Below are 27,402 nucleotides of genomic sequence, written 5' to 3'. Positions count from 1 at the left end.
TCCCTCACCAGCTAGATGCCCCTTCTGTTTGTCAGCAATCCTACTTAAAGGGTTGAACCCGCAACTCAATACCACAAGTCAAAGATGGTGGCAGCCTGCAGGACCTTCCTCAGTGAAGACATGGTGCATTTCTCCATTCCAAGACCCCACATATTTTTGCATCTCTGTTTATTTGTTTTCTGAGCTTGTAGTCAATTAAAATGTTCAGACTCTTTACATACTAAAGTAATCATTTACGTCCTGGCAATCAGGATTTGGTTGTTTTCTAGGACCCTAATATAAGATTTTGCACTAAACCTATCTTTCTAAATGCTAATTTTGTTAGACTCGCCTTATAAACTCAACCAGTATATTAATTTCCTATAGCTGCTGTAGCAAATTTTTACAAACCCAGTGGCTTAAAACAACACAAATTTATTATCATGTAGCTCTGGAGATCAGAAGTCCAAAATAGGTTTCATTGAGCCAAAATCTAGATGTAGGCAGGGCTGTGTTCCTCCGGAGGCTCTGGGAAACAATGAATTTCCTTGCCTTTTCCAGTTTCTAGAGGTTGCCTGCATACATTTGCTCAAGGCCCTTCCCCCATCTTTAAATACTGCACCTTCAAATCTCTCTTTAACTCTGCTTCCATCATCGACATCTCCTTGGGCTCACCCAGATATTCCAGGATAATTTCCCTTTCTCAAGGTGCTAAACAAAATTACATTTGTAAAGTCTCTTTTTCCATGTAAGGTAACACATGGAAACACATAGATTCCAGAGAACCATTATTATTATTACTATTGTTATGCCTACCACAACCAGTCAAGAAATTTTTCACTCCTGATTCTATTACCTAATGTATTAATTATTTCCATGTAAGGTAACACATGGTAACACATAGATTCCAGAGAACCATTATTATTATTACTATTGTTATGCCTACCACAACCAGTCAAGAAATTTTTCACTCCTGATTCTATTACCTAATGTATTAATTATTTCTGCTAATAGTTAAATTGATTAGCATCCAGCCATTATTCTTACCAAATTGCTGATGAAAATGTTGAGGAAGAGAGGGACCAGTCTAGATTGAAGATTAAAATCATTTTTCAGGCTGATACTGGTTCATTAATAAACACTCTTTGATTATAATCATTCACATGGTACGTGTCTATGGATAGTCTACATTTTCCCCTCTGTCTGTTCCTTCCTCTTCTCCTACCCTCCCTCCCTTCTTTGCCTTCTTTTCATGACTCCAATTTGTATTCTAAGATATAAGAGGGAACAAGATAGAAATGATCTCTTCCATATTGGATCTTATAGTATAGTGGTAAAGAAATGTTATTAAACAATTGTACCAGTTAATATTTGATTTGGCAGTACCAACTGGAGAGCCAACAGATCAATGCCTTAAAACAAAACAATGTTTCTTTTCTCCCATGAGAGAGACCTGAAGGTAGGCAACCCAGAATTGGTAGAAAAGTTGTATGAAGTCATCAGAAATCCAAATTACTTGGATCTTTCTGCTCTGCTAACCTGGCTTCCATTCTCAAGGACACCTCATATTCCAAGAAAGATATTGAAATTCCAGTTGTTTTATCTTCATCAGGAAGGAATATTGAAGCAAATATAAAGAAATAACTCTTCCCCTTAAAGAGTTTTCCTGGAAGTCTCCTGCAATACTTCTACTTATACCTTATTGGCTAAAACTTATTTATTTACTTGGCCACATATAGCTGTAACAGAAGCTGGAAAAATATAGATTTTCATTTGGTGCATTGCTGCTTCTACAAGGACACTGATACAATTCAATGGGAAAAGGAAATTCTTTTCAACAAATGGTGCTAGAATAACTAAATAGCCATATGGAAAACAAAATTCAACACTGACCCCAAACATTAAAATTAATTTGAGATGTATTAGACTTGAATATAAAAGCTAAAAGTATAAATCTTCAAGGAGAAATCATGAGAGAATATTTTTATGACCTTGGGAAAAGATTTCCTAGGTTGGACACAAAAGGCACTAATTATGGAAGAAAAAAATGATAAACAGGAATTCTGCTCATCAAAATTAAAAATGATTATCAAAAGATATTGTTGGAAAATTAAAAAATAAGCAATAGACTAGAACATTCTCTATCTAAGCATCTATCTGACAAAAGACTCATATCCAGAATAAAAACACAAATTGATAATAAAATCAATAAAAAAGACAAATAATACAATAATAATAATTCTATTTATTCTGCTATCAATACAGTCAGCGCTCTGTATTCAAGGATTCTGTGTCCATGGATTCAACCAATTGTGGATCAAAAGTATTTGAAAAAACCAATAAAAAAATAATACAAATAGAAAAACAGCACTGGATGACAACTATTTACATAGCATTTACATTTTATTAAGTACTATAAGTAATCTAGAGATGATTTAAAGTATATGGGAAGATTGCATAGGTTTAGATGCAAATACTATGCCATTTGTATAAGGGGCTTGAGCATCTGCAAATTTTGGTACCTGTGGGGAGTCCTGGAACAAATCCCATGGATACAGAGGGACAACCGTATTTTGAAGAACTGTTTGTCGGTTTCTTATAAAGTTAAACCCAACCTGAATGTATAACCAGCAACTCCGCTTCTAGGTATTTACCCAAGAGAAATGAAAACATAGATCCACAAAAAGACTTGTACCTGATTAGTGGCAATTCACTTTTTCATAATTACCCCAAAATGAAAGCAGCCCAACTGTCCATGAAGTAACTGATCAACACTAAGGTGCTCACATGGTAGTAATACTCACCGGGTGCCGGTCAGGTAGTGGGGGTGGGAGGGTGGGGGTAGAGGGGGCTGGGTGGGTAAACCCACAGCTAATGGAGAGGGGGCACACTGTATGGGGGAAGGACACTCTTGTGGCCCTGGCTTGAGCGAGGCAAATGCATTTCATGTAACCAAAATGTTTGTACCCCCATAATATCCTGAATTAAAAAAAAATTTAAAAAAAAAGAAGAAATTGTGATATAATCATATGGTGGAAGACTACGCAGCAATAAAAAGGAATGAACTACTGATACATGCAACAGCATGGATAAATCTATAAAACATCTTTTCGAATCAAAGAAGTCAGACATAAGGAGTACATATGTAATTCCATTTATATAAGGTTCAAGACCAGACAAAGCTAGCATGATAAAAATCAGAACAGAGGGGAGGACTAGCTGAAAAGTGGCATAAAAGTGATGGGAATATTCTATACCATGACTGAAGTGTCATTTTTACCAGCATATATTTGTCAAACTTACGACACTGTAAACATAAGATTTGTGCAATTAACTGTATATAAAATATATCTCAATAAAAATTAAACAGTCAAATTTATAAGTAAAATATGGTGCAAACATGGCTTAATAATAGCTCCTATTAATATTAAAAAGACATATGGCTTTGAATTATCTATCGCTGATTTGAACCACAAGTATGAAGTGATTGTTAAAAGGAAAAAACCCTACACTAATGAAGATTATATGTCCAGATCAAGGTGGGAAAATATAGCTTTCTTTGGTAAATATTTGCCTAGTATATGTTTTTTAATCTTTTTGCTTTTAACCTTCCTGTGTCCTTATGTTTACAGTGTGCCTTGTCTCATGTCCCCATTCCTGGAAACACCACTCAAATAAATGATGTCATTCAAATCCTTGTCTCAGAGCCTGCTTCTGGGAGGCCCCGACTACACTGCATGTGGCCTGCACCGCTCCCAGCACAGTCACACTGAGCTTTGTGAAGTAGTGCTGTTCATCCTTCCGTCGGCTGCTTTCCCAGACCGCCAGCCTGGAGGGCCACACTGGGCTTTCTCTTTGTCCCAGCCCCGGGGGAGCCCATTAAAGAGGATGAGGAGGTGGAGGTTCAATGCAAAGGCTTTGGAGACTGCAGAGATGTCAGCTAGGGCTTGCTGTGGTGTGTCCTGTATGTCAGAAGGAGGACACTCAGCACAGACTCTGTGTGTGTACGCATGTGTGTACATACGTGTGCTATTGAAGCCATAGGCAAGAGAACACCCAGAAGAGAGAGGCAGAGGGAAGTGGAGCCCTCGGTGGTGTGGAGTCCAGCCTGGGAGGTCCTGGTGGAGGATAGTGGCAGGGAAATGGTTCCAGAAAGCCAAGCTGAGGCAGGTGAGGCTGAACATCAAAGGTGGAGAAGAAGGGGGATGTTTTACCCTAAAAATGCAAGCAGTGAACTAGAACTTGAAGAATACTACCATAGCCTGGGCATGTCAACCTCACCTTCTGCCCCAGGTAGGTCCCACTTCACTACTGCAGCCTCACAAGGTTTCTCCAGGCCAGTAGCACCCAGAACCCCAGGCTCTGGGCGCCCGACTACCCATTGGCACCTGTTCTTCGTGAACCAGCTCCCACACCCAGAGCCTAAGCCCTCTTACCCCACCCCACCCCACCCAGGAAAGATCAGACTCCTCAGCGTCTCAGCCTCTAGATCAGGCATTTCCCAAATGTCTGCTTTGGTGGCGCCCCAGTCTTCACCTCTGAGTTGTTCCTGACTCACTTGGGTCCTTTCCCCTCTGTCCCTCCAGGGGCTGGGAACCGTTCTGAGTGGAGAGAGTGTTGCAGGCCCTCAGTACTGACCTCTGCCCTCCTGTAGGCCAGGATTGTATGCACAGCACACTCCTTCCAATAAAAACCCCAAACTCACTGGCATGAACCTCAGGCAGGGCCCCCGTAGCCCTGGCCCTGAAGCAGGGCTGGGATGTGGCAGAATTTACTACAGGGATGGGAGCAAGGCCAGGATGCTCCAGAAGGCCAGGCTTGGGGCCAGCAGCTGGCTGGGATGACTTCCTACCTTCCCCCAGGCAGGGACCTAAGGCAGCTCTTGCCTAGCCTAAACAGGGAAATGGGACTTCTGCAGAAAGGTTCAAACTCTAGAAAGGTAAGCCATGGCAGAGGAAGACAGATGGGAGCAGTGTGGAAGGAAGGAAGTTCTCTGACTTATGAAGACTTGTCACTGCAACTCTGCCTATCAAACCCAGAGATTTAAAAGGGGAAGGAGCTGCATGGAGTCAGGCTATCAAGAAAGGACATCATTAAAAATCAACTCAAAAGGCAGTGTTGACCATGTGCTCTAAGACCAGCCTCTGCTAGGCCACTTGTGACAGAAACAAGAGAAGAAGTCATCCTTACCTACAGAAAGGAGGCATTCTTCCTTATGAGCACCTTCTCCCACGCTCTCAGGACCTGCCCCCAGGTCCCTCTGCCAGCCCTGGGCCCTGGAGTCAGAGGCAGAGGAAGCCTTGCTCCTCCCAGAGGCTGAGCTCCCCTTCCATGTCCTCAGCCCAGGGCACTATCATTGCCTCCCATCCTTTAGGTCTCTGATGCCATCTCCTCACGGGAACCCTGGGTCTACATCAGGCTCTGCCCAACACCATTGTGTCCCCTTATCACCCCAGAGGAAATTATATTATTTATTTACTTATTCACTTATCAATTGTCTGCACCCCACTGGAAGCTATTTTCCATGAGGGTAAAGATGTTGCCTTGTTCCCTTTGGTGTCCCTGATCCAGACAGTGCCTGGAACCCAGCAGGAATCATCCCAGGAGGTACAAAGGGATGGCCCCATCTTGGAAAAGCACAGTCTTTTCCAAGGGGAGGGAGAGACCTGCATCCATGAAGGGGCTAGAGAGCAGCTTAGCATTAGGAGAGTGTTAGGGACCCCCGCAGCTGAAAAAGGCTTTCTGGGGTAGGTGACCCTCCACAGGGTCCAGAGTGATGGGAAGGGGTGGGGTGGAGAGGAGGGGTGGCATGCCAACTGGGAATCCTTTCACAGAGCCCCGCTGGCCACGACAGGTAGTGTGTGGGGCACAGAGAGGAGCCTGGAACAGCTTGGGCAGCAAGGAAGCCATGGCTTTGTAGGGAGGCCTCCACCTGGGGCCTCTTCCCCACCATCCTTGGAAATCAGTGTCGTGGTTGCAGCAGCAATGGCAGCATAAATAATACGGTGGTAGTGTTGGTGGGGAGAGAATAGGGGACTCAGGAGGACTGAGTTCTGGTCCTAGCCTGGGCATTTGTACACTGTGCAGGTCACCTGGCCCATCTGATCCTCAGTTTGTCCATCCGTAAGGCCAATGATCCACTTAGCACTAAATATTTATTGAGCACTTACTATATACCAAGTCCTGAACAAGGCACTGAGATTAGAGTCAGCATTTAACCAGACATGACCCCTCCTCCCGAAGCTTGCAATCTTGTGGGAGAGCCACACATTAAACAACAAACAACCTCACCTGCAAATTTGTCATTTCATATTTCAGGAGTGTTATGAAGGAAAGGTGCCAGGTGCTATGTGAGGAACTGGCAAGAGGGCTCATTTAGATTAAAGATCAGGGAGGGCCTTTTGAGGAGGTGATAGTTCATCTAAGATCTGAGATGAGAAGATGTTAACCAGTGGACAAGTGGGGGAAAAGCATTCTAGACAAGGGAACAGCAAGGCCAAAGGCCCTGAGTTGGGAGAGTGTTTGTCTTGTTGAAAACCCCAATGAATGGCTGACATGGCAGGAGTGAGACTGGAAGGGACAGGTGGGGACAGCCTGTGCACAGCCTGAGGGCCAGGGTATCCTGAGGCAGATGCAGACCTGCTGAGCGTCTAGGCCAGGTGGTAGCCTAATCCAGTCCATACCTAAGAAGATCACTGTGGCGATGGCTCGGGGGAGGACAGCGCAGGGCTGCAGACAGCAAGAGATGTTGGTGGCTTCGATGAGGGTGGTGGTGGTGGAGATGGAGGGAAGTCAGGTGAGTGCATTCTGGACATTCTGGGAGGTAGAACCCACAGGACTTGGCAGTGGATGGCTGTGGCAGGCGAGGGAGAGGAACCAGAGACCACTAGCCGGTTTCTGGCTTGAAGCAAACACGGATGGGGCTCATAGGGGAGGAACTGATGGGCGGGCAAGACCAGGAGGTCCAGGAGCTCAGTTCTGGATGTTCTACAGCAGTGAGTCTTTGGTGCCCTCAAGGAGAGCATTTAGAAGGCTGTCTGGAGCCCAGAGGAGTGTGCTGCGCACGGGTGCAAGATCTAGAGTCAGTGCATATGGTGCTCCAAGCCATAAGGTGAGATTTCCATTGCTTAAATTTCCAGGAAATGTAAAGAGATCGCAGATGACAAAGGAGTTTTGCCAGGCTCCATGCCATTGGCAGGAGAGAGGACGAAAGGCTGCAGGCAGCTCATTAGAGAGGTGGGATCTTCATTTCCCTGTTGGATCTGAGGCATTGGAACAATGGATTCTAGTGAGTTTGTCCCCGTAAGTGGGGGTCCTAGAGCTTGAAGAGTGGCTGGGAGGAGCCATTGGGAACTTCCGGAGGCAGATTAGAGGCAGCAGAGCAGCTTGAGCGGGAGGCAGGGCTGACGGGGACAGGATCGAGGGCTGCCGGATTGAAGAGCTGGGCAGCTGCTCCCCGCGGGGCCTGGGGCCAACGCTGGCCAGGAGTTTTAGCCAGTCTTGCCCCAGCTGGAAGGGTTAATAATTCTCCTCTTCCTCCTCCTCCTCCTCCCCCTTCTTTTTCTTATTGTTTTTTAAACCACAGATCAAATCTGCTCTCTGGTCTGCCACCAGATTGCACCCCAGAAACTCAGACCACACAGTTTGGCCAAGAGAGCCAGAGAGAAAACCATTCCGGGCGACGTGGGGTGTCGGGGAGGGAAGAGGCAGAGGCTGGCGGGCGGCAGCAGGGGTGACACTGTGGCAGACGACCCAAGCCAGCAAACTGTCTCCTTCCAGTCACTCTTCCCTGGAGTGTCCCTTCAGCAGGGACAAGGTTTGGACGAGAGGCCCCAGGGGAAGAAACCCAGGCCTCAATCTCAGAGAGCTGGGTTGAAAACCACTGGCCTGAGAGAAGTTTGACAAAGTTTTCCCTGATGGTGACTATGAAGCTGTGATTACTCAGGGCTCCCGGCAGAGCTCCTGGCGCAAACCACAGGAAGTGACTGGTGTGGCAGTTAGAGCGCCTTAGAAGTCCAAGTCCTGGTTCAGACCAGGGCGGGGCTCTTCCCATTGTCCTGTTTCCCATCTCCTCTTCTCAGCCCCAGGCTGAGCCTCCGCCAGCCTCAGCAGGCCCAAGTGTGGCCCTAATTCCAGCATGGCAGGGACCCATTATCTGCTCTCCTCTTCTTCCAGGTACATGGGAGATGACACTTCCCTATTCCTTAGGAAGTAAGAGTGGCCAAGTGACTTGCTTTGACCATGAAATGTGAGCAGAAGTGATGTGCATGCCTTCTGGTGGAAAAACTTAACTGGCCATGCTCACGCCGGCACCTCCCTCTCTGTCCTTGTCACAGCAGCTGTGGAAGCTCCTGTTGATGTGGAGGGGCAGCATTAAGACAGGACACAGAAGACCCAGCCTTGGCAAGTCGCCCAGACCTTGTTACGTTAAGTCACCAATATCGGGGGTTATCTGTTACTGAATCGTAGCTTAGTCTGTCCAGATACCTTCCTGGTCACCAAGTGCCTTCTGTGGGGGAAAGATGGAAAGTGGATAAAGGGTAGAAAACCATCTTCCAGAAGTCTACAAAGCAACTAGGGGAAACGATATCCTTTTTTAAACTTAATTCTGATCGGCAAGAAGAAATTAATTAGAAAAGTAAAGTGAGAGGAATTCTAATGAACAGTGACCATTAGATGGCCAGTGAGATTTCCAAAAACACTGAAGAAAATGGTCATTCATTAATTCAGACATCGGTCAGTCCTTCTCTGTTTACTCGCACAACAGTTATCTGTGAATGCCAAACACAATGCTATGACGGGGGACATGGAGATTAAAATGGAAGGCCACTGCCCTTGGGAAGCTCATAGATTAAGAGAGAGCAGAGGCCCTTAGGGCCCTGGAATCTTAAGATAAATACTGCTGGGAAATCAGGAATGATCAAGATGAGGAAAGGAAAGAGAAAGAGCTTAGATGTGAGAAGTGCAGACACAACAGGAGGAGAGGAGATCACACCCCAGGTCTTAGTCATTCATTCCACAGGCATTTATTGAACATCTACTATGTGCCAGACATCGTTCTAACTGTTAGGAGGATACAAGGGATGCAAGGAAGGCCTGGAGAGAATCAGTATTGGGTGATGGTGTGATAAGTGTGTAATAAGGGTTATGAAGAAGGGGTTAATGTGGAATGAGTGGCTCTACCTAGGCATTTGGGAAAGGCCTTGGTGTGTGCAGACTGAATACAAGTTCACCATTCATTCATTTATTCATTCATCCCCACTTTGGGGCCCTGGTAGACCTAGGAGGGGGCTGTCTGGGAGGGGCCGTGCTAGACACAAAGGCCCAGAGTCAGGCTGAAGTGGGGCAGGCATCTCCCCAGGGTGGCGGCATCATAGCTGCAGAAATCATGCATCGTGCGGACAAGAAGCCACCAGCCTGAGCTGAGCAATGTTAAGGGATGAGGCAAGGGTTTTGGAAGGGGACAAGTCACATTGTCAAAATTTGAAATGATGGGTCAGTTCAGAAAGGAAGGCATGAGGGGCTGGGGGAGCTTTGAGGAAACTGAAGCACGTGCACAGCCTGGCTGTGGTTGACGCTGGCTGCGTAAAGGGTCCGGGGGTTTCTGGCCACAATGTGCTGGACTGATTTAGGCTAAGAAAATTTTAAAATCACAAAAATAGACCAATTTTTGCTTAAAAAAAAGGTGGGGGGAGATCCACCTGAGGGAAGGGTCACAGACTTCTCCAGAACAGGCAGAAGTTATTACTGAGCTTTGGTCAGTACCAGGGTGTGTCAACCCCTGCTCCCCTGCTAATGAGCAGTGAGAGGTCATGTCCCAGGGTGGCAGCCGGAGCCCTGACCACTGAGTCTGGGTAGGCATCTCGCAGCCACCAAGAGCTGAGTTTCTCCGACTGGGGCCACTAGACTGCCAGGCTCATGCCTTGAAGAGGGCTGGGGACCCCCGAGGACCTTCTGAAACTGCTGCAGACAAGGTCGCCCCTACAGACCCAGCTTCTGGGGCTCTGGAACCCTGTGTCCAGACTTCTCTCCTTGGGCCAGGACTCCAGGGCCATCATGGCACTTTTCACATGTGTGTGTGATTTCTTGGTTTATATTGGTCTTTTTCTGTCTTTAATTAAATTTCTTTTGGAAAAAATCCATCTCCACAGAAAAAAGGGATTAAAAGTTTTCAGTTTTGTTTTTGATTTTTGTTTTTACTCCATCTGTGCCATGGCTTGGGGCCCTTGGTGGACTGATTTTCATACTGGGGACAGCAGGTACCTGATTAAGCTGCATGTGTGGGGGACTGGGGAGATGGGTTGAGTGAGGTGACAACTTGAGGTGAGAAAGGTAGCACAGCCAATGAAAACATCTTCCCCTTAAGCTTACGTACACTTACTCTAAATGCCTGCCCTCAGGGAGATTCCCAAACGACAGAGTCCCAAAGGCCCCCTGCTGTCAGCCCTGCTCCCTCTTTGGCCTGCTCCCTCCTAGACCCTTCCCTTTCGTTCCGGCCTGGACACTCCATCTTCAAAGCAGTGCTTGCTCCTAGGAGAGCCTCCTGGCCTCCCAGGCCACACGGCCAGCCAGCCTGCCTGCCCCGCCAGACCTTCCGAATGGCTTGTTTTTATTAAAATTCTTCTGCACGCGCAACCCAGAACAGTGTGTGGATCTTGGATAAGGCGGTGTGGGGGACCCGGGGAGAGGAAGGCCCTAGGCTTCTTTGGCCTGGTGTTTATTTTGCTTGCCTTCCCAGAGTAGTAGAGAATGGAGGCCCACAAAAGCGACCCAGGATTGGTGCCCCAGAGTTCAGCAGGGTGCGACACAAGACCCATGGTAGGCTCTGGGCGGGTCTGGGCTACGAGCCCCAAGTTGGCACCGAATACCCTTTGGAGAGCTGCAGGAGAGTGGAAAAACGACAGGGCCAGTACTGCTGGGCAAGGCTTATAAGACCTTCTCCGTCCGCTCTCACCTGCAGGCTCCTGCTGAATGGCCATCTGCTTGGAACTCTCCCCTGGCCATGCCACCTGTGACAGCTTCAGCACTATGGGCACTGCTGGGAGTGGAGTTGGGTGGCTTGCCTTCCAGTTTTTTCTGAGTGCTGGCCTCGTCCCAGGCTCTGAACTCAACGCTCCTCAGGGCTATGTGTGTCACCTTCCCGGGCCCAGACATTCCCCACCTGGCTTTGGAGGGGAGCAGTGGCCCAAACTCGAGACTAAAACCTGTTCTGTATGCTTGAACTTAGGCACAGGAATTCTCTTCCCACCATTCAGTCCAATTGACCTGGAGACTGGTTCCCTCTTGCCCCTCTGATTCCCATTCTCCTGGGCCTTGGAGCCAGTCGTCCTCCCGGGAGGCCCTAGGTGAGACAGGCAGTCGATGGCAGATGGAGGCATGGAAGCTTCCAGCCAGAGGGTGAGCTTTTCAATGTCACAGTCAAAGGCCTCGATTTGTGCTCCCCACAGTCTGGGCTTGGAGCCCCTGCTGGGGTGACCACCCCCACAAGACCTACGGGGACGCGGTGGAAGGCATAGGGGTGGGGGAGTCATTTTCAAGTCAGGAAATTGCAAAAGTTCCAGCGTCTGCAGCCAAAGGCTCAGTGTGGAAAATTTCAGGCTCCAAGCAGGGTTCCAGAGGAGGAGGAAAGGAACGACCGGGCCAAGATGCTTGTCCCTGGCTTCCCAGACCTGGGCCCTCCCCGCCACAGGCAGGAGGCTTGTCAAGAGCCCAGCGCAGGACTTTCTAGTAGAAAACCATATAGCGTTCGCGGGGTGGGGATAGGGGTGGCTAACACACTTTCCTTACCAGTCCGAGAGAAAAATGAATACAACACAGTCCTAGCTCCCAGAGGAATACTACCAAGGAATCCCAGCCCTCGGTGTTCAAAGGGAAACTGAGGCACAAGGAGAGGAAACTTGCTCTAGATAAGCCCAAAGTTTCAGTGTAGGAGACTTTCTCACCTGCATAAGGGGTGAGCATCGTGTTGCCATAGAAAGGCTATAATTGCTGGGGGAGAAGCAGGAGTGATGGGCTGGGCCTTCCCCTCTCCTCAGATTCGTTCCCGGGGCTTCCTCTAGGACAAGCTGAGCCTCAGGGTAGCCAGGACGATGAAGTGATGGAATGAAATGGGGGTGTCAGTGCCAGGCATGGAGGCCAAGAGTGGCTGCAGCCTGGCGGAGCTGCCAGCCAAGACCTCCTCCCTGCCCGGCTCAGCCCCTGCTGCCGCGTTCCCCCGTGGGTCCCTGCTCCAAATGGCAGGGCTCCCACCTGTCATCAGGAATCACCAGGGCCCCACAGACACCCCGCTGACCCCGCATCCTGGCCAGGACTGTTTGACCGGGCCTGGGGGGAGCCGCCCGCCCGCCCGCCGCCACCAGCATCTCCGCCGCCTGCCTGGGCCTCCTCGGGGCTCCTGGAGCCGGGCCGAGAGCGTGCAGCCCGCCGGCTTGTGGCTGGGGATTTCACTCGGAGCCGCTACATTTGGAACCCATTATTTAATCATTAATTTCCTCCTCTCGTCGACCCCTTCCACCCCGCCTCAGCTCGGCGCCCCCGCCCCAGATTAGATCTCCACGTGGTGCTTTGCAGTGATCCCTGACTGGGCTTCTGTGCTGGGATGGGAGGCGGGAGGGGGGCGGGCGGCTGGGGCTGGCCCAGAGCTACTCAGCCGGTTGGATGGGAGGAGACCTGCAGCCCAGTGACTGGATCTGCAGGGCTGGAGGGTGCAGAGTATCCAGACCCTGACCCCAGCAACTCAGGGAATAAGCTCTGCTCTCCCAGAGGCTCAGGGCAGTGCTGCCAACCCAGCCCCAGTGCTTTTAGAGGCCAAGGGCACATGAAGCCCCTCTAAGCCTTTATGGCCTGCTATGGAGCTCCCTGGCCTCCCTCTCTTGGGGGTTCCTGGAGCTGGAGATGAGGGAGACCAGTTCTTGCTAAGGCTGTGGTCCATGCCTTCCCCTGTCCTGAGGACTATCCCCCATCCCAGCCCTGTGCCCAGCCAGGTAGCAGGCATGGCTCCCCCAAAGGGAGCTCCCAGCCAGACTCACTGAGGAAGGGACTAGACCTCAGCAGGGTGTAGGGAACACCCCCCGGCTCACAGGGGAGGCCGGACTGAGTTAAGGCTGAGTGAGGATTTTCAGGATGCAAGATCGGGGGAGGTAGAGGGGCTCATGCTACCTGCACTCTGCCCTGCTACACCCCTTTAATTACACGCTCAGAGATCTGAGGAATGCGGTGACCTCAGCAGGCCCCATTCCTGGGTAGGGCCAGCCCTGAGGACACTGTGCACCAGGGGTGGGAGAGAGGGCACTGAGATCAGGGAACCAGGAAAGAAACGAGCATTTATTGGGAGCCTACTACGTGCCCTGCCTGCATGCCAGGTACTTCACTTCATCATCGTCGATGTTGGCAGCAGGATCAGCAGCATCACTAATCCTTATATGGCGCTTTCATGTGCCAGACAATGTCCTACACACTTCACACCTACTACTCATTGCAGTACTCCCAGCAGATCTGGGAGGGAGGTACGACTACTATGCTTACGGTAAAGATGGGGACACGGGGGCTCAGAGATATGAAGTAACTCACTCAAAGGCAGAAGATGCAGGAAGAGGATCTGAAGTCCATGTTCTTCCCAACATCTATAAAGCTTCTATCAGCAAACTTCATGGCTAGCTGGGCTCGGGCCTGACAGGCTACCTCCATCCTCCCTTACCCCCAGCCCCAGAGAAAGCTGGCCAGCCAGGGACCCACCGGCATATCTCAGTAGGAGGTGGGAAGGGGACAGAGAATTCCTCCAGCCCACAACCCCACTGACAGCAAAAGGCCCCCCCTTATGCTCCATCCTGCAACATACACCTTCTTCCAAGGCCCAACTCAGCCAAACCCTCCCTGACCTTCCCAGCCCCTTCTCTGAAGTCTTAATAGCACTTAAAGGCTGAGATCTGTCACTTGCCCTATGCTACTCTCCAGAAGTTTCCTTTGGGTGAGACTTTTCTCTCACCAGACTATAGGCTCTTGAGGGGAGAAAGAGCATCAGAAAATGGCCCGTGGCAGGGGTGAGGCCCCACAGGGCAGGAGGCGCAGGCTCCAACTCTGTACCCCGTTGCCTCATTGCTGCCCACTCCCCCAGAGGGGAAACGGCCTCCCTTTCCTTTCTCATGGATCACTCCTCTGGATCATGCTGGCTGCTGGCTGAGCCCGTGGAGGCTTCCTAGCCTCTGAGCCCCTTCCCTCTGCTTACGGGTATCCCTAACTGAACATGTCCTGGTGCAAGACAGGTCCCATCCCCCACTCCCACTACAGACGCTGGAGCCAGATACTTACTTCCCAAGCAGCTGGGACAGGGGCATCTACTCAGGGCTGGAGGCACCTGCCTGGGCTTTAAACCCAGGACAGAGAAGAATGATTCTGGTGGTGGCTGCATCAGCAGCCTCCAGTTTTGAGGGCCAACAGCAGCAGTAGCAGTGCCAGTGGTGGTGCCCAGTGTGTGTGGCTGGTTGGTCTTAGGACCCCGTCCATGGCCTGCTCTGTGCTGTGCTCTGGCTTCTCAGCCTTCCCTGCTCCCATCTGGATTTTGAGCCTGTCTTTCTACCCTCTTGTGCGATTCTGGGAGACACCGAATAGCCTTTCTCTGCTTAAATCAGCCAGACTAAGTCGCTGTGGCTCGTTTCTGATGCGGTCTACACCGTCAGAGCCGTTCTTGGCCCACCTTCCACCCCTGCCTTGGCATCAACTTGGCCTGCAGTGACAAGATATCAAGTTGACATTCTGTCCAGTGTTGGTGTGTTGGTTTTCAAAGTCAGACATCTGCTCTTTCTCAGAAGACTCTGGGGGAAAAGTAAGACACATGTAACGGATGAGGATAGGCTTTGGAGTAGCCAGGACCAGGGTTGAGTCCCAGCCCTGCCTTTCACAAGAGATGTGCTACTTAATCTCTTGAGCCACAGGGTTTTATTTTAATCTGAAAAGTAAATGTAATAAAACCTGCTTCAAATCAGTTGTTGCAAAGCTTAAATGAGATGGTTAATAGACACAGAACACCGGAAATGGTGCCTGGCACATTATAGGCTCTCAACATTTATTTATTCAGCATGCATTTTCTAATTATTGGCCCCAATTCTTCACTTCTTTATATATCTATGCCTTTGCCACATGAATTTTGGTTCCTACTGCTAGAGGCAGAGTATACTTTATCATCTCACAATGCTCTGGGCTCATCTATGTGAGCTAGTGGGACACTAGCAGATGTGGTGGAAGCAGGGACTTGCAACGTGCTAGCACAGTTGAGCTTGGCCTTTCAGGACTCTGTCACCGTGGGCAGAACATGCTCTGGGGATGTGCCAGTTCTAGGAGGATGAGAGACACATGGAGCAGCCTCAGCCTGTGGCTTGGAGCTAAGACCGGCTGATCCTCAGATGTGAGAGTGGGAATAAGTGATTGCTATTTTAAACTATTGACTTTTGGGATGATTTGTTATGCAGCACTGTTGAGGCAATTGCTAACTGATATACTCATTACCAAGAAGTCCAAAGATAGATAATTCAAGGATGGCATAGTTTGGCCTCCACAATGCTATTAGAAATCCACACTTCCCCTACCAGTCTGCATTGCTATGCTTAGTGAATAAAAATTTGTCCTCATCATTGCAAACTACTTCTTGTACCTCTGAACATCGTGTCTGTGTTCTAAGCACAAAGATTGATGAAAGGGGAAGGATGAAGGGCAAAGGGCAAAAGCTGAAAAGGAACATGTCAGTTGAGTCTGTCCCTTTGACAAGCTTTCCCAGATGCCCCATTCACTATCTTTTTTATCTTATTGTCCCACTTATATTTTGTTGCCCAGAACACTGTCTTAATGTCACCCTCATTGCAAGGGATTCTAGGAAGCTGACTATTTTTAAGGAATCACATTGCGTCCCTGAACAGACCGGAGGTTCTGTTAGTGAGGGAGACAGGGACAATATTTGTCTCAGATTTACTGAGAACTTACAGTGTGCCAGGGAGTGTGCTAAAAGCTGGGGATGCAGCCGGCCCAGTGCTCCTGGCTAGTGTGGAAGAGAGGAGAATAACAGGGACATGCACTCTTTGCCATTGTCCTGCATGGGGGGACATCTTGAGCTGGTTCTGTTCTGTTGAGTGTGAAATGGGTGTGGGGAACTATCCCAAGGGATGTAAGGGCCCCCCTGGATCAGGTAGGTGGGGACTGAGTGGACATGGAGCACAGACAGAGACTTCCCCTTTTGCTTCATGGTCAGTTGGCAGCATTCTGGCTGCTGCCTGTAGCAGGTACTGACCAGATGCCAGGGAGAACTTCCTAGGGGTCACTCAAGTGGACATCGGGGAATCTGGGGTTGCCCCAACTGGCTCCCACATGGCTGCCTGGTGTCACTAATGGATGGTGCCTACCGAGGAGGGATTGTGCCTTTCCAGATGCCAGTCCCTCCTCTGGGTCATGCCTCCTCTAGGCAGTGTCTTCCTGCTCAGGCCCTGCTCCTCTCCTCCCATCTCCCTTCTCTCCCTGTACCCTAGCCTGGGGCATCCTATCTAGACTCTTGTCTCCTTTCATTCCTCAGGATCTATGCTGTGACCCTTGGAAGCCTATTTCTTCCACGGGAACAGCCCTTCCCTGAGGCATGGATGCCTCACAGCCTTGCTAAAATAGGAGAAAGCCATGGGATGAAAATAAATACTGGGATGAAAAAGCACATCGATGGAGATACTGAAATCCTATCATCTGCATAAGAGGTCAGGCTATTTCAGTATGCTGTGAGCAAAGCCAGGGAAGCTTAACCCAGCTAGAGGTGCCTGACCCAGCCTGAGGGCGGGGAGGGAGGGCAGAGTCTGGAAGACTCACCAGTTCATCATTCCAAGTTGGCATCTGCTCTGTGCCAGGCGCTGTCCTTGGTGCTAGGATGAGAGGCATTAGCCAGGTGCATTTCGGAGGGTACTGTCCTGGCAGGGAGCAGCCAGGTGGGTGCAGGGAGAGTGCAGAATGCTGGGGGAGTTACCAGTGGTACAAAGTGGGCATGAGGACATGGTCAAGGTGGGGGTGACAGGACATGGTGCTGGAATGGTAGCAGGGGCCTGATTGGGGATCAGGCAGGGACTTTGGGGCCATAACTGGGGAACTTGGACTCTATTCTGAAAGCTGAGAACAGCATTTGTGGGGCATAATGTGAGGCAGGGGTTGGTATTTGAAGGGAGAACAGTGACTCTGGCTGTGGCATGTGAGATTGGTGAGGACGTGTGAGGGGCCTGGAGTACACACAGCAAACTGGGTGGGGGCTTTGCCTTTGTGGTGTTTCAGGGCTCCTGCCCCAGCTAGAGCAGTGGGCATGGGCACCGGGTGGACAAGAGTGACAGCTAATGGCAACAAAGCAGCGGGTGTGCAACTTCTCCTCAGGAAAAGCCCATGGCGCAGAGCCACTGCACCTTCCTCCCACCCCTTTCACGTGTTTTCCTTCTTGGGGCCCAGGCCTGACGCTCTCACGTGGAGACTCAGCCGGGCATGGATGTGGGCATCCGGGCAGTAGAGTGAAGGTGCTGTGGTCCGAAGTGAGCTTGGGGCTAGACTTCATAGAGCCAGGGCCACCAGATCAGGCAGCAGGTTTGAGCACAGAATGACTGCCTCCCACCACGCCAGCCCTCCACCCCTCCCTCCTGTCCTCCACCAAGCTTGGAGACCTCCCTGCTCTCTGTGGGCCCCTCAGGAAGCCTGGGGAAGCTCCATCCAGAAGGGGCACCCGTGCCTGTGTCCTGGTCCCAACCTTGGCTGGCCATCCCCCAGCAGCCCACGGTGGGAGACCCAGCCCCGACCTGCGTTCCCCTCTGCTGCGAGGCCACACAGGCCCCTCCCCGTCCATGGCCCCTTAGTCCAGGGCCTCCTGCAGATTCCTGCCCACAGCCTCCCTCTGGCCTTCAAGCCATTGCTTCATTTTCTTTGGCTGTTGCTATTTCCTCTTTCCACGTACCTGGTTGGCTTCCAGGATCAGCCAAGGCTCAGACTTGGCTACAAGGAAATGGAGATAGACATAGTCCCTTTATTATTTAATTTAATGAAAAAGAAAGAAAGAAGAATTCTTGGCTGGGGTGGTACCACCCGGCCAGAGCCACAAATCCCACCAAAGACCCTGGGAGCTTGGACAGAAGAGGCTGAAAGAACCTCCAGGCTCACATGGCCTCCCTGCCCCCACCTCAGGTCCCTCTGGCAGGCTCCAGGCCTCCAGCTGCCCTCTACCTCCCACCTTCCAGGCACTCCCTTGCTCCCACCCCCCAGGGCTGTAGCCTCTGCCAAGCCCTGGCAGTGACACATTGCTCAGTCCCTGCCTGGGGCCCTCCCAGCTCCAGCAACCTCTGGATGGCCCCCCAGGCCCACCACACACTGTGGCCTGCTCCAGTCGAAATTCCCTTGCACCGTGGAAAGAGGAAATGAGAGCAGGGGTGGGGGCAAGGGATAGCGGAAAAAATAAAGTGAAATGGAACCAAGTCCTGGAAGAAAGAGAGAACTGGAGTGGAGAGGAGTCTGCGAGGATTAGCTGGCTGGGCTGGGGCTACCCCGGGGCCATGGCACTGGTCTTGTAAGGTCATACTCAAAGGGAGCCCAGTCCACACCTCCCTGTGACTACGTCTGGAGGCAGGTCTTGTCTTGGCTGGGCTTAGGTATGCCTTCTGCCCTGCCTCTTGCTGAGTGGGACTCACTGTCCATCAGGGTTGGCCAAAGTACCCAGGGGCTTCTAAGCCAGTCCCCTAGATGGGGCTCACAATTGGAGCTCAATGACAGTTGCCCCCCATAATGTCCCAGTGGGCTTGGCAGCCCCCAACACTCTTCCTGGCCCTGGCTCCCCTGACCCCTGACTCCCAGCTTCCCCCCATCAGGGCCTTTGACACGCCCCTGCCCTCTCCCTGTCCTGAAAAGGGCTCCGCTCCCTCTAAACTCCACAGTGCCCTGTCCTATTGAACTTGCTACCCCACTATATGCTTTCTAAGCTGCTTCATGGTTACTGTGTAACTACTGTATTGTCTCCACAAAACTTTGACTCTTTGGGAATGGGCACTTCACACCTATCTCTGTTCCCAAGTGTGGCCTTCCCTGGTGTGGCTGAGTACATGAGTACATGTATGTGAGTGTGTTGTGAACAAGTGTGGATATGTATGAATGTGTGAATGTGTGTCAGTATGTGTTCATATTTGTGATCCACCCAAGCCTCCAACAGTGGCTATCCATCTGGTAGGGACAGGGCTGCAGCAGATGAAACGACTGATCAGGTAGACTGGATGGCAGGGAGGAATGATCAAGGTCTGGCAGCAGCCTAAAGCTAGCTTGGGAGTTAAGGACAGCCTGACATTCCTCTCCATGCCACACACCTGGCCACTTGCATACACATAGACACACACACACATTATGCCCTGAACATTGAGGCCACAGTCATTGAAAGGACCACAGCCTCTTTTGGACCACAAGAGACTAAGGAGTAGATCCTGAATTCTCTCCTTGGCCCTTGAAGGAGAGGAAGGAGAGGGGGGTAACAAGAATGTGGTCCTTAAATATTTGAACTTTGATTACAGGATATACTTTTCACCTAACATGAGGTAGAGAAAAAGGGGTGGATACACCATCGGAGTGGGTCTTAGCCAGAAACACTTGTTCCCACCCCCATCCTGTTGGAGTGTAAATATATAAAGGTCCAGACCCCCTTTCAACCATCTGTCTACCCATCCATCCATCTATTAATCAATCTACCCATCCACCTCTCCATCCATCCATCTATCCATCAATCCACCCATCCACCCACCCACCCATCCACCTCTCTATCCATCCATCTATCCACCCATCTATCCATTTATTAATCAATCCTCTCATCCACCTACATATCCATCCATCTATCCATTAATCCACCCATCTACCCATCCATCCATCCATCCAACCATCCACCCACACATCTACCTATCCATCCACCCATCCATCTACTCACTCCTCCATCCACCCACTCATTTGTTCAATGGAAAATTACTGGGCATCTGCCAGATGCCAGATACCATGCCAGGCCCTGAGGACAGAGTGATAGAGGAGCCCAGGTTGCCTCTCTCAAGAAATTCACAGTCTGGTGGGAAGAGAGTGAAAATAGACCTGCATGATCACAGAGATAGAGTGTGAGGGTGTGTGTGTGAGTGTTTGTGCAGTGAGATGGGCGGGCAGTGTACTAGGGGATCATGGCCCAGCATCACAAACTGAGCCTCAGAGATGGAGGCTGTTCAAGAAAAGACTCCCGAGAAAGGCAATGCCTGGTGAACAGGGGTTTTCCAGGCAGACAAGGGGAAAGGCTGCATCAGGCAGAAGAAATAGCTTATGTAAACCCTGCAGGTGAGGCAAACCTTGACTTGTCCAACAGTCTGTAGGCAGGAAAGGAGGATGGGTGGAATTCCACAGGCTCCTTGACATGCTGGAAGTGAGACAAGATTTGGGCTCAGAACTCAGGCAACAATGCCACACAACTGCCCCAGCCCCATGAGAGTCCCAATGAGATGTCCTAGATCTGTCTGTGGAGGCTGGGAGCCACTTGGATGTGTTTCTCTTTATAAGGTTTAGGAGGTAAGAAACGTGGGGGAGGAAAAATTGTGCAGACCATTGAGAATGTGCCCTGGCCCTATGCCTGTCTGTGAATTGGTGGTGGGAAATGCTGGCCTAGAGGATCTCTAACATTCCATGAAGCTAATGTTCCAGCCTTCCTGGTCTGTGAGCTGTATTGCTATGTCCTTTTCTCGAAAATGTCAGGGAGCTGTGGGTGAAACCATGCCAAAGAGTGTGGGAGAATACAGACCACATGCCCCTCAGGGGGCCTTAGACAGCAGAGACATAGTCCCTGCCTTTGGGACATGGCCATCTTATGGGGAAGGCAAGGGCCTTTTTTGGCTCCTCAAAAGCAGCCAAGAAGACATGAAGGGCAGGGGGTACCCCCCATGAAGTACGAGTGCTGGCCATCCAGTGGCCCCAAGAGCTGAGTTCTTGCCAAAGGCACCCACACAACTCCATTTTCAGCTACCAGCATGGTCACAAGATGTTTTAAATCTTTTAATCCCTTCAAATGTGTTGCCACAAATTTCATTTTTCAAGTATGCCTTGAATACTCACAGGGAAGAGTAGTGAAGATGTTTGAAGGAAGAGTGTGGAGATGTTAGAGACACAACATTCTCTGCAGGTGTCTTTGAGAAGGTGAGCAGGAGGTGAGCTAAGACCACTACACTGGTGAGATGGTGGCCCGTCCCCAAAACAAGAGAAGCCCAAGATCTGAGCTTCCAGCTGCTGAGAGCAGAGTCAACCTCAGGCCTGCTCAGGGGCCTGCATAGTCAGCCTTGTACTCAGCTCAGCTCTCAAGTCTTTGTCCAAGTCACTTGTCCAGCAGGAATGCCTTCCCCTCTCTGTACCAACCCAAGCTTCAAAGGCCAACTCTTCTTCCTGTTTCCACCAACCTTCTGAGGCTCCAGTATGGTTCTTATCACAGTGTACTTTGTTTTATTAAGACACAGGGATGGTGTGCCAGCTCCCCTCTTGGAGCTCCCAGAGGACAGTTGGTCACTTGCTCTCTATAGCCCTGATGCCCACCTGTCCTATGCCCAATGCTGATACCTACCAGTGGCACCCAATAAATGTCTGATAGGATTAGGTGAAGGTCATTGTACCCCAGCCCATGATGATTCATGTTCCTCTCCAGGTGGAGCAATCACTGAATTATTCCAGGTTGCAAAACTTAGGTTCCTGGCTAGAATGAAGGCAAAGTGTGGTCCGTGTTGTCTCCCTTTTTGTTGCCTAGAGTCCCAGAAGCGCTGAGCTGGAAGGGTGCCTTAGAAACCAGCTATGGCCCCCAGTGTTACTTAGAGGCAGTGAGTGCCCCAGCACAGGGAAGTGTGGTGCAGGGAAGAGCACTTGAATGTGTAGCATCAGATCTGGTCTTAATCCTCACTCTGTATTCATTAAATATGTGATATTTTCCAAAGCATTATACACTCTGAGCTTCATTTTTCTCACAGATCTGTGAACGTAGGCATTAATTCTTACCTTGTAGGTGTTGGGAATAGTAGATGAGAAAGCAGTGTATGGTCCCCAGCTCCTAGTAGGCACTCAGATTTACCCTGAGACAAACATTATTAAGACTATAATGCATTTTATTCCCACCCTTTTGCCATAGGTTTTTTTTTTTTTAACATGATGATGATCATATGGTACATATAAAGTTGGCTATATTGACTTTCTCATTGTCATTATTTTCTTAAAAATCTGTAATTGCAGAATTATTATAATTTCCTCTTTATCCCAAGAGTTATTCAGGAGATGAATGTAAATTCCTAAGTAGTTGAAATTTTTTGTTTCAATTTTTCTTATTAATATCTAGCTTTATTATGTTGTGGTCAAAGAATATAGTCTGTACAGTTTGAGAATTTTATTTTGAGGCATTCTTTGTGGGTTAAGATGTGAGTATTTTGAATGTATTATAAGTACTTGAAAATGGGGTGTATTCTGTTTGTAGGATGTGGGGCTTATCAGCACGTGAATCCTGCTGTATGAACTGTAGTATCCAGATGCCGTATACTCTTGCTTGTGTAGTTATTTCATTAGTCAAATAGTGAGACGGGCATGCTAGATCTCCTATAATGCCACGCTCCTGTCAATTTCTCCTTGCATATTTAGCAGATTTTGCTCTATAAATTTCAAAAGTATGTTAATAAGTGCATAAAGGTTTATGAGTGGATGTATGCTCTAGCATTTTTGTCCAATTAAGTTATTTTGTTTGATATTATTATGACTTCTGCTGTCTGTTTCTTTTTCCTCATTTGGCATACTTTTACTCAGGCTTTGACTTCTAATTCTTCTGTGCCACTTTAGCTTCAGGGTATGTTTTGTAATTGGCATACAATTGTGTTTCTTATCATATTTCTGGTATCATAAATATACTTGATAGTCGTAATTCATTCGTGTTGTGCACCATTCCCTTTGGGGCTCCGTCTCATGTTCCTTACAGCTTTCATTTGCTATGTACACGGTTTCCTTTCCTGTTTCCAAAGTTGACTTCAAGTTGGTATGGAAAGAGAAGAGAGATTGTCTGGTTTAGATGGCTCATATCCTGGGTATACTCTGGAGGCTTGCCCAGATTGTTTTGAATCTAAGGGCAGTACCCAGATGTGGCACAAATTAAATCGTCATCCTCAAGCATCATTCTTAAACACCTGAGGCGTATGTCCTCACTACAAAAGCCAAACTATTAGACACTTGGTGCTGGAGGAGGAACTAGTCCAGCATGAAATGCCGAAGGCTCTAGAATCCACCTCCCAGTTGGAGGGAAGCCGGGAAAACTCTCTAAGCCTGATTTACAACCTGTGGGGGCGGCTCCATCCAATACTGGATGTTTCAGACAGAGAGCTGAGGTTATGCAGGGTTATGTCAACTCACTAAAGTAAGTCTAAGAGATTCCCTGGTGAAAACAGCAGGACTTGATAGATAAACAATTTCTTAAAAAGTTAAGAGTCTTTCCTGGAAGGGGAAGGGCGATCCCTGCCAGATTTCCTTTAGCTTCCACAACCCTGATTCACCTGCTAACATGCGTCCCTGCCCCTGGGGCTGTGTGCTTCCAGAAACATGGGGCCCCATCCTGACTCTCATGGTCCCTGGGCACTGTTGCCTGCGTGGGCCTCTTCCTCCCTAAAAATATACACATTTAAAATTACATTTTACAACTGTGTTGGTAAAAGACTAACAATTCATTTATTATACATTATTATATTTTTTCTTTTGATTTTGAAAGTAGATAGAATTTAAACATTTTAGTGCACTCTTAAAGGTCTTGCAAGCCCTGGGTGCTGCATCTCTGGTGCCTAATGGATACGGGATACTGCAGAAACCAGGGCCAGGTGTGGGGACTGGCCAGCTGGGAGGGACGATGGGGAGGACTTGGCACTGAGGTTTAAACTTAGGGGTGCTTACTTCCCAGGCAGAGAGCTCAGACTGAGAGAAAGTTTGATAGGTCAGTCAGGACAGACGGCAGGAGTGCAAATGGTCTCAAAGCCACAAACACCTCTCCATCTGCAGAGGCACAAGGCCTGCCAACCCCAGAATGGGCATGTGGGGATGTGGGAAGGTGCCGGAATGCCCTTAAGGTTTCTGACCACAGCCAACAACCAACAAGATGGAGAAAAGGCCTCCACACATGTGCTGCGACAAGAGAGATTTCGCTATGAGCCACACGGTCAGGTGCTGAAGGAGAGAGACAGCACAATCAGACCCACCTGGAGCAAGTAGTTGCCAGAGGGAGTTGAGGGGAAGCCTTCCAGCATTGTGTTGGTGCGTGTCTTTAGCAGAGGCAATCCTATTCTCTGAGTTAGGCCTAATTCTGGTTCTTTTCAAACAGAGTTTCTCAACCTCAACACTACTGACATTTTGGGCTGGATAATTCCCAGAGGAAGGGGCCTTCCTGTGCACCATAGAATATATAGCAGCATCCCTGGCCTCTGTTCTCACCAGATGCCAGCAGCAACCCCCTCTCTAGGTTGTGACAAGCAAAAATGTCTCCAGACATTGCTAAGTCCCTCCCAGTTCAGAAACACTGTTTTAACATGGAAATAAGGAAGAAATTTTAGAACATCAAGGAGCCTGAACATGAGTCATCAGATACCCCAAATGTTACGTAACACTTAGATATTTGCACAGCCAGGTAAGCTGACCTTCGTTTCTCTCTCCTTCCCTGCCTGCCTCTCTTTCAAATAAAGTCTAAGCAGATCTCTCTGACTCCACAGTTTATTGTGGGATCAGATGGGTGCAGGGAGTTTTGCTCACAACTGGTCATTTGCTTCAAAAAGGAGACGTGTTCAGACACTTTTTATAACTTCTTCTGTGGCTGAAATTATTGGCCATGGTGAATGTCAGTCACGACACTATTATCTCATTTGAGGATAGTTGGTGAGACTCCGTATGTGTTCTGTAGTAACAGCATTTACTAAACTGGCACAATTTGGGGCAGAGTAATTTGCACATGAATTTTGTCATACTTAGACATTTTGTTTGTTACAATTTGTAAAATTTACCTTTAAGGAAAGGTGGACGCAAACTCTAGGGCCACTGAGCTCTTTACAATAGAAAGCTGTTAAAACTTGTTAATCCCATTTATTTCTTGAGAGAAAATTTATTAATTAGTTGATTCTATGATAAGAAATATGGGGCCTTAGATCTATCAAAGGACTAGAAAAACTTACAGCTCATGAGAATACAGGTGCCCTCAGATTCCTGTGATTAGTGTCATCGATTCCGGCAGAGAAAGAGAAAGTAGAGGCATTGGCTGCCCTTAGGGGACTGACAAAGCAGGACGGTGGGGATGGGTGGCACCCACCGGACCTGGACAAGTGGCTTCACACAGATTTATAGGGAGCAGCAGGGGCCGAATTCCCCTTCCTGGGCACAGGCTTCCCCAACCAAGCCCAGGGGTCCTGAAGAGACTATGTCCACTAGTTTGCTTCCCATGTTAGGGTTCCTGGTCACACAGAGGACAACTGTGACCAACAATAGGCTCATGCCCTACCCATAAGAAGGCTCCAGAATATATGTGGTAGATTTAGAAAAAGACAAGGGATTTCCAAGCCATCTTGAGATGTGGGTGTCATCCGCTCATTTCTGGCCATTGTGGCAAGAAATCTCCTGGCAAACCTTGTGCCAGACTTGCCTTATACAGAGAAACCTACCATATGACTCCAGAAATTAAGTTTGGAAATAGAGAATGGGCCGGGATTGATGAGCTCTGCCAACCAGGCGAGAAAACAGCTCAGTTGCATTCTGCTCCGACTCTAGGTGGAGGCAAAGGCTGTAGGGTAAGGGGTTGAGGCAGGCAGGGCAGCCAAGGCTAAACCACAAGGTTGTGTGGGTTGTGTACTGTACAAGTGTACCACAGCTAAGAGACTATTATTTAATCTTAGCCATCAAAGACCTGTGTATTCTCTTACACTGCTGGTGGGACTACAAATTAGTGCAACCTCTGTGGAAAAGAATTTGGAGATACCTCAAAGAGCTAAAAATAGAAATACCATTCGATCCAGCAATAGCACTATTAGGCATCTACCCAAAAGAGCACAAAACATTCTATGATAAAGACATCTGCACCCAAATGTTTATGGCAGCACAATTCACTATTGCAAGGATGTGGAAACAACCCAAGTGCCTGTCAATCCATGAGTGGATTATTAAAATTTGGTATATGTATACAGTGGAATATTACTCAATCATAAGAAATGACAGTGATCTAGAACCTCTTATACTTGTCTGGATTAAACTTAAGCCCATTATCCAAAGTGAAGCACCACAAGATCAGAAGAACGGGCTCCACTTGTACTCGCCTTCAGATTGATACTAACTGATCAACACTAGGGTGCTCATGTGGCAGTAATATTCTCCAGGGATTAGAGGGATGGGGGGGTAAACCTGCAACTGAAGGACACGGGGAGCATTGTAGGGGGGAAGGGCATGCCTTTAACCCTTGCTTGGGTGAGGCAAAGACATAAAGTGTAACCATAATGTTTGTACCCTCATAATACCCTGAAATATATATATAAAAAAAAGAAATTTACAAAAAAAATAAAATAAAATAAACCACTCAAAAAAAAAAAAAGAAAAAAGACCTGTGTATTTATTAACATGATTTTTTTTAAGAGATGGAAGTAAAGGATCTTGAGAAAAGGGGTGACATTTTCTAATTCACACAAAGACATCATAGGGACAATTATTTGCCCTGAAGGGTATCCATCTAATGGTATTTCTTCCTAGTGGTGAGAGTTCCTATGCTTTTGATGTAAGTGGATTTTTTTTTGTCCTTTCATTTATTTATTTTTAATGATAGTGTAACCTACAGTCAATAAAGTGCACAAATCTTAGGCATACAGCAATGAATTTTTAAATATGGATACACCAATGTAAACACTGCTTTTCTCAAGTTATCACCTTAATGGCTTAGATGAATTATTTATGGTCAAAGAATTAAGGAATCTAAAATAGAAGCTGTACATAGAAATGGCCACCTAGGCCTCAGATATCTTCTCTCCAATTTTGGACAGGTGCAGTCATTTTTCTTTAAACCGTATTAACCACGATTGCTTAGACCCAAGTCTACATTCAACAGTACTTACTGACAGTCCTATCCTATACCCTCTCCTTTCTCTAGTTCTTTGTTAATGGATATGTCTTCAAGTACATATCCTTCTTCTAAGAAGGGAACATGGATGCAATACCCTTTGGACCCTTACGTATCTGTCAATAACCTTCACACATAGATGACAACTTGGCTGGTTTGTGTTTGCATTGTGGCATCGTACAGAACAGTGTCATTGTCCTAAAACTCCTCTGTGCTTGACCTATTCATCCCTGTCTCCCTCTGGCCCCTGGAAACCACTGATCCTTTCACCGTCTCCATAG

The sequence above is a fragment of the Propithecus coquereli genome, unplaced genomic scaffold (assembly GCF_000956105.1).
Source record: "Propithecus coquereli isolate 6110/MARCELLA unplaced genomic scaffold, Pcoq_1.0 Scaffold243, whole genome shotgun sequence".
In the NCBI taxonomy this organism is placed as follows: domain Eukaryota; kingdom Metazoa; phylum Chordata; class Mammalia; order Primates; family Indriidae; genus Propithecus; species Propithecus coquereli.
The sequence above is the reverse complement of the archived record's forward strand: the minus strand, read 5'-3'. Positions refer to the sequence as shown.